The 6,696-nt window shown below is 32.1% G+C and overlaps 1 long non-coding RNA gene across 1 annotated transcript; it reads right to left on the reverse strand.

Annotated features, from left to right (window-relative positions):
• Window positions 1–239: 239 nt before the first annotated feature.
• Window positions 240–6,418, reverse strand: LOC128556161 (uncharacterized). Its single transcript, XR_008370456.1, has 2 exons — window positions 6,125–6,418; window positions 240–5,202 (listed from the first exon to the last, which is right to left on the reverse strand). It is a non-coding gene; the product is annotated as an uncharacterized LOC128556161 (long non-coding RNA).
• Window positions 6,419–6,696: the final 278 nt, after the last annotated feature.

The raw sequence follows: 6,696 nt of genomic DNA on the forward strand, positions 1-6,696 counted from the left end.
AAAAAGCAAGGATTTTAAAAAGTATAAATCACGGTGGGATTCGAACCAACGCGACAATGGCAATATGAAAGAATCGCATATGAAAGGCTAACGCTCTACGACCGGTACTAATCTTATACTTCAAAGTAAGCGTTTCAGTTAATAGTATAATATAAAAGTGTTTACTCACTCTATGTCGTGAGTAAATCAATTATTCACTAATTTCATGTTCCTAACTACAAAAACAACAAACACAAATATAGGATACAGGTCTTAGTATTTGACAGCATTCCAATGTACAAAAAATACGAATATATTTGTCTTGCAAATGTCAGACGGTACGATGTTGTGCGATGTGTTGATGATCGACCAGTAGAAGTGGGGTAAATGTGGTTATCTTTATCTTTGTACACCACTCAGCCTGAAAACATACTATCAAAATTTAAGGCAAACATACAATCAGATGTACATGAAAATCTAAACTTTAAAAATGTGCTTTCTATTAGGTCCCGAATGAACCAAATGTAATAACTTGAACTCATCTTATCTAGAATAATTAAACAGCATATAAGATGGCAATTCTGGTCTCTCTCAGCTTCGTTGAATAACCACAAAATAAGAAAAATGTGCAGTGTGTAAAACATAACATTCTTTCAAGGTAAAATCAAAAATAAAATGAAAACTAGCTCAAAAGAGGATAACGGCAATTTCCATTTGATAACGAAAGAATAACATTGCATGGGAAAAAACAGCATAAAATATATAGATATAGAAGTAAATGCGTACTTGCGAATGTTACTTTTCTAAATGTAGATACCGAGTCTGGCATGAAGAATTCAAATGTTCTCATATAATGTTAAATGTATATCTGCCTTTAAAGTTCTAGGAATATATGAATACTCAAGAGTAATAATTATCAAGGAATTGTTCATGTCTAAAGACCCTTGAAATATAAGGTACGTAACTGTGAACCTTATTTTCTATCAGAACATAAAGGAGACGTAATGTCTGACCTGAGGATTCTCTCTAGAGCTAAATGATTACTCTTGTTTAAATCACAGTCAAAATGTCAAATCTGCCTTTGATATTCGAATACAGTTACAAGCCATCAGCAATAACTATTCAGAAACTTGAAATGTCTGTTAGGGTGGGTGGGAGGGAATAAACAAATAATCAAAATACTTGTTATGCTGTCAAATATTCAACCTCGAGTGAGGAATATCAATTAACAATCACTTATATAGTGCACTGAAAACATGAGAAAATCGTGAATTGCAAGCAGAAAAGGCGGTAAAATAACTACCGGGAACTGGAGGCAAAATAGTTAGCAGACGATGAAAAACGTGAATAATTTTATTTACTCACTCTATTTCGTGAGTAAATCAATTATTCACTAATTTCATGTTCCTAACTACAAAAACAACAAACACAAATATAGGATACAGGTCTTAGTATTTGACAGCATTCCAATCGAGCTAAACAAAGAAGGTAATTGTAGTGTAATAAATTCAAAAGATTCTTTTGGAAATATCCAAAGTTTTCAGAACGCTAGCCAAAGTAAACGCAGCACGGCCTAATATTTATGTATCATAGACAAAGCATTCAAAGGACAGTCAACGCAATAATGCACGACTAAAATTTACAGCCCATGCTTTCTCAGCACAGCCAAAGCAAAATATCACTTTTTACAGCAAACGCTTTCACAACACGACCAAACGGTCACTTTTTCGATACAGCGTACGCTTCAACAGCACTACCAAAGTAAAACGGTCATTTTTTCCAAACACCCACCGCTTTCACAGAACAGCTGAAGTAAAATAGACACATAGCTTGATACTCAAAAAGTATACTTATCTTTCATTGCAGTTCTCACCAAGTTTTATATGAATTACATATCCATCTTACTATCTACATTAAGCTACAACTTGCACACCATCTGAAAATATTAATTCACATATTAAATATTTCATTTGGAAAGAACTCGGCAAAAATAAATTACAGACAACATTTCAAAGTTTAGCAGAAATGAAACGGCTAATGTTTTCGCATCACGGACTCGAAATATAAAAAATGAACATCATGTCTTGTTATCAAAGTTTCACTAAAACGATATACGTTAAACTATTCACAACATCTAAAAGTAACACTTACTGCAGAGTTTGATATGAACACTTGTTTGGCTAGTCAGCTCTTTTGCGTTATAACCAGTCAAAACAGTAAAACCTTTTACAGTACAGTTAAAGCAAAACGGGCATAATTTCCTTAGCAAATTGAGCTTGAACAGGTAACACTTAGCCGTACAAGCACAATGTAAAAAATCAGTGCTTTCGCGTATCCTTTTAAATTAAGTTTGAAGCGACTCCCTATATTACAAATGTATACTTATCTATTCATTGTTGTTCTTAGCTCAACAGAAATAAATATCCACCAAACAAGGTAACACTGATCACTACATCTGAAAAGAACATAATAAGATTAACGATTGATCTAGATAAAATAAATATACATATATATATCCCAGCACAATTAACGTAATTGAATATGTCAAAAATGAAAAGACAAAAACCCCGTCGTTTTAAAAACAACTTCATTTATCAAAATATAATACTCATTCATTAATGCAGTACCCAATGCTGTAGCTAATGACTTCACAACACAGAAATTAAACGGTCAACAAAATGATACACGACAAAAATAAAACAGCCAACACTTCCATAGCACAGCCGACGTAAAGTACAATACCTAACGTTTTCACAACACTAATAATAAGAAAGTCAACGCAATTATGCACGACGAGAACAAAGCATCCCACACTTTCAAAATATGGCAAAAGTAAAAGTGTCATAGCTAATGTTTTCACAACACGGACTAAGGCAGTCAACGCAATAATGTACGGTTAAAATAAACAGCCAACGCTTTCTCAGCACGGCCACAGTAAAATGTTTCTTTTTCACCAAGAAACGCAAATGCTTTCCTAGCACGACCAAAGTAAAACGGTCACTATTTCCGCATTATAGCCAAATACTTATCTTCCGTCGCAGTTTTCACATATTTTTAATTAAAATATCTAACAGTATATCAATCAAACAATCTCTTCGTTAAGCTAATAACTACAGTTTGAAAACGTCTGAAATTTATGTCAGCCAAACAATGTTACGGTTAGCACATCTGAAATAATTAATGGATTAATGATTATATTTTGGTGTAAAAGCCAAGGTAAAACGGACAGCAGCCTCTTATTCGAAAAATTACAAGAACAAACACCATCACAGCACGGTCGTAAAACAACTGAATATATCAAAACGTGATAATCCGTCATTGAAAAGAACATTATATATTAGATATTTCATATTTTCATAGCAGTTTTTCGTACATTGTAATTTTTTGTTAGCCTTACAACTTCTAAAATAAATATCATCTACCAATCAACGTTTTCCAAATCACGACATCTGAAAACAACAATCAACAGATTGAAGATTGATCTGCATGTAAAACTCTCATAGTATAACAAAAATAAAACGGTCAGTGGTCTCAAAGTACGGCAAAAATGTAAAAAACAAATGCATCATAGCACGGTCGTTCTTTAAAACAGCTCAATATACCAAAACAATATCTTTCACAGATGTACTTCTTTTTGTAGTTGAATTTATCACACAACTGCAATAAGACAGTCAACACAATAATGCATGACTTAATGGCAAAAAACGTACTAATGCACGAAAGGCTAAAAGCAACATAGCTAACTCAGTAATAAATTGTCTCAAAAATCCATAAATGTACTCTGAAATGACTAGTGGTACAAACTTATAGGCATAAGAGTTTTGCAAGATACTTTTATAAATAACCAAATATATTGTGCAGAAAGTATAAAACAGTTGGAACGCTTTTGAAATAATGCACACATTTTACATTATTCTTGCATTTTTCCCAATATCTAACTTTTATTTTCACCCACTTCATTTTTCAGTGTCATATGCAAAACATGGCAGAAATGAACATATTGAAATTTTCACCTACACTATGGCCGAGTAGTCTTAAAAAACAAATTTATCTAAAACATATACTTATCTTTTCACGGCAATTTTATTCTTGAAAACATATACCACGTGTTCTACAATTAACCAAATCAAAGCTTCTGTGCTAAACACAACATCACCCGATTCAAAATCAACATAACTGACGTTTTAGTGACTTCATGTTACAACTAAAATATAAGAACAAATACTAAATTTTTATCATAGTTCTAACCAATTCTGAATACTGAATTGCACATCAATAAACGATCTCTACGTTAAGCTGATCATCTCTTATAATTTTTCTCAAAATTCCATAACAAGAGGGTACTCTGAAGTGACTAGTGGCATAAATTTTTTTTGAAAGATACTGTTAAAGACCCACCACTACCTAGTGACCTACTTTTTCACCAACAAAATCTTCATGAAAATCATTCTTAAAATACAGCTATACCACAAAATTTTAGGTGGACAATTTAGGCCTTTCCTGAATAAATGTGTTTTGCCAACTTCATCTGCAAACTTATCCATGGAATCTCTTTTCAGCATAGTTTCAAAATTATATATGAATAACTATCTTAAAAACTGTTGAAACAAAATGTGATCGAAATTTAACTCAATACACTGATTTATGTACATATTGCTAAATCTTAAAACATTACACACATTGTCTTGGCAATATATATGTCCCTGTCAATTTGTAACTAGATACTTATTATTTCTCATTTTCTTCATGCAAAACATGTATAATTACCATCATGGAAATACAAAAGTATACAGCTATTTTGTGATGCCTCTTTAAAAATAACCAAATATAGTGTGCAGAAGGAACAAACAGTTTCAACGCTTTTGAAGTAATGCAGTCAATTTACATTATTCTTGCATTTTTTTTTTATATCTAACTTTATTTTCACCCACTTCATCATTTTTTCAGTGTCATATCATATATACATTATATGCCAAACATGGCGGAAATTAACATTGAAATTTTTTCACCTAAACTATGGGCAAGTAGCTTTAAAAACCAAATTTATCTAAACATATACTTATCTTTTCACTGCAATTTAATTTATGAAAACAGGTCCACCACGTGGTCTACATTTAAGCAAGTCAAAGCTTCTGTGCTAACCACAACATCACACGATTCAAAATCAATCAGCAACTTTCTATTGTTGTTTTCTGTGATTATGCTAAAAGCCAACAGCAACATCTGAAGAAAGAATAATTAACATATCTTATATTAATTCGAATTGTAAACGCTTTAAATACGACGAGCTGTAACTACTGAATCATTTACGCCCGTTAAATTAAAGTACGAATACGTATGTTTCGCTTCGCTTCTACTTACTGATACAATATGCACACCTTTTATGTACTATTTCATAAATCTCGTCCCAGAAGTATATACATGTAATATTTACTTTCCTTCAATAGCAGGTTTTTTTTTTCATCGTGAATTTATATTAAATAACATTAACAATAAAATAACACATTAAGCAAGAAAACATCTGCAAAGTCACAGAGAAAAACAAATAAACGCATCTATATATGTTATACAAACCTTGTGCACATGTTCCATAAAACTAACTGAAATTATACAAAACAGATAACAAATTTTAATATGCACGTTTTCTTTATTTGAACATTTTGACCAGACGGAGTAATTTGTTGCACAATTTGCACGAAAACTTCGTGACCCGAAAACCTTCTCTGCGGTTATTAAAACCGAATAACAAAGGATTATGAAGTTCGTCACTTACAAATTTGCTATATAGGTAACATATCCGCCGCTTAAAATATTCAAAATGTTTACAGATAAACTGTTTCAAATTTCTACAGCCAACATTATCCCTAATTCAAGTACACAGTAGGCCGAAATTAAAACAAGATATTTTGTAAATCCGTATAAGCATATATCCCTTAACGTTGATGAACCTTACCATGTCAATAATCTTTGTAAAAGATATTCTAGCCAAAATCAAGACTTTAAGCAATATGAAATGTCTCATTTTGTGGAAACAGTATGTTGATAAATTCTAGGACATTCCCGTTACACGTGTTAAATTTTCAAACTAAAAATATTCATTTTGACAAAACACTACGGAACATAGAAAAAAGTAATAAATCTTTACCTTTCCGAAATTGCTACCTTTTTAGCTGAGTATTACGTTAAGTGTTCATTTCCAGATGCAAATGATGTCCAAAAACTGAATATTCGTCTCAGAAGGGTTTGTCAAGTTTTCTTACGAGAATAAACAAATAATCAAAATACTTGTTATGCTGTCAAATATTCAACCTCGAGTGAGGAATATCAATTAACAATCACTTATATAGTGCACTGAAAACATGAGAAAATCGTGAATTGCAAGCAGAAAAGGCGGTAAAATAACTACCGGGAACTGGAGGCAAAATAGTTAGCAGACGATGAAAAACGTGAATAATTTTATTTACTTAGGTAAATGATAATTATCGATTACCGTCCTGACTTGGACTCGTCCAAATAGTCACTCCGAAGTTATCAGACACGGACTGTATACGCAACTTATAACGGTTAAGACACAACTAACAAGTGTTATGCATACGTGACCCGCTTTGCCCTTGACTTTCACACATTGCAAAATATTTTGTAAAATATAATATTAAAGATTAAAATGACTGACCTCCAGATTTTGGGATTAAAATTGTTGTTTCGTCATGTAATGAA

This window comes from Mercenaria mercenaria, chromosome 1, assembly GCF_021730395.1.
Source record: "Mercenaria mercenaria strain notata chromosome 1, MADL_Memer_1, whole genome shotgun sequence".
Classification (NCBI taxonomy): domain Eukaryota; kingdom Metazoa; phylum Mollusca; class Bivalvia; order Venerida; family Veneridae; genus Mercenaria; species Mercenaria mercenaria.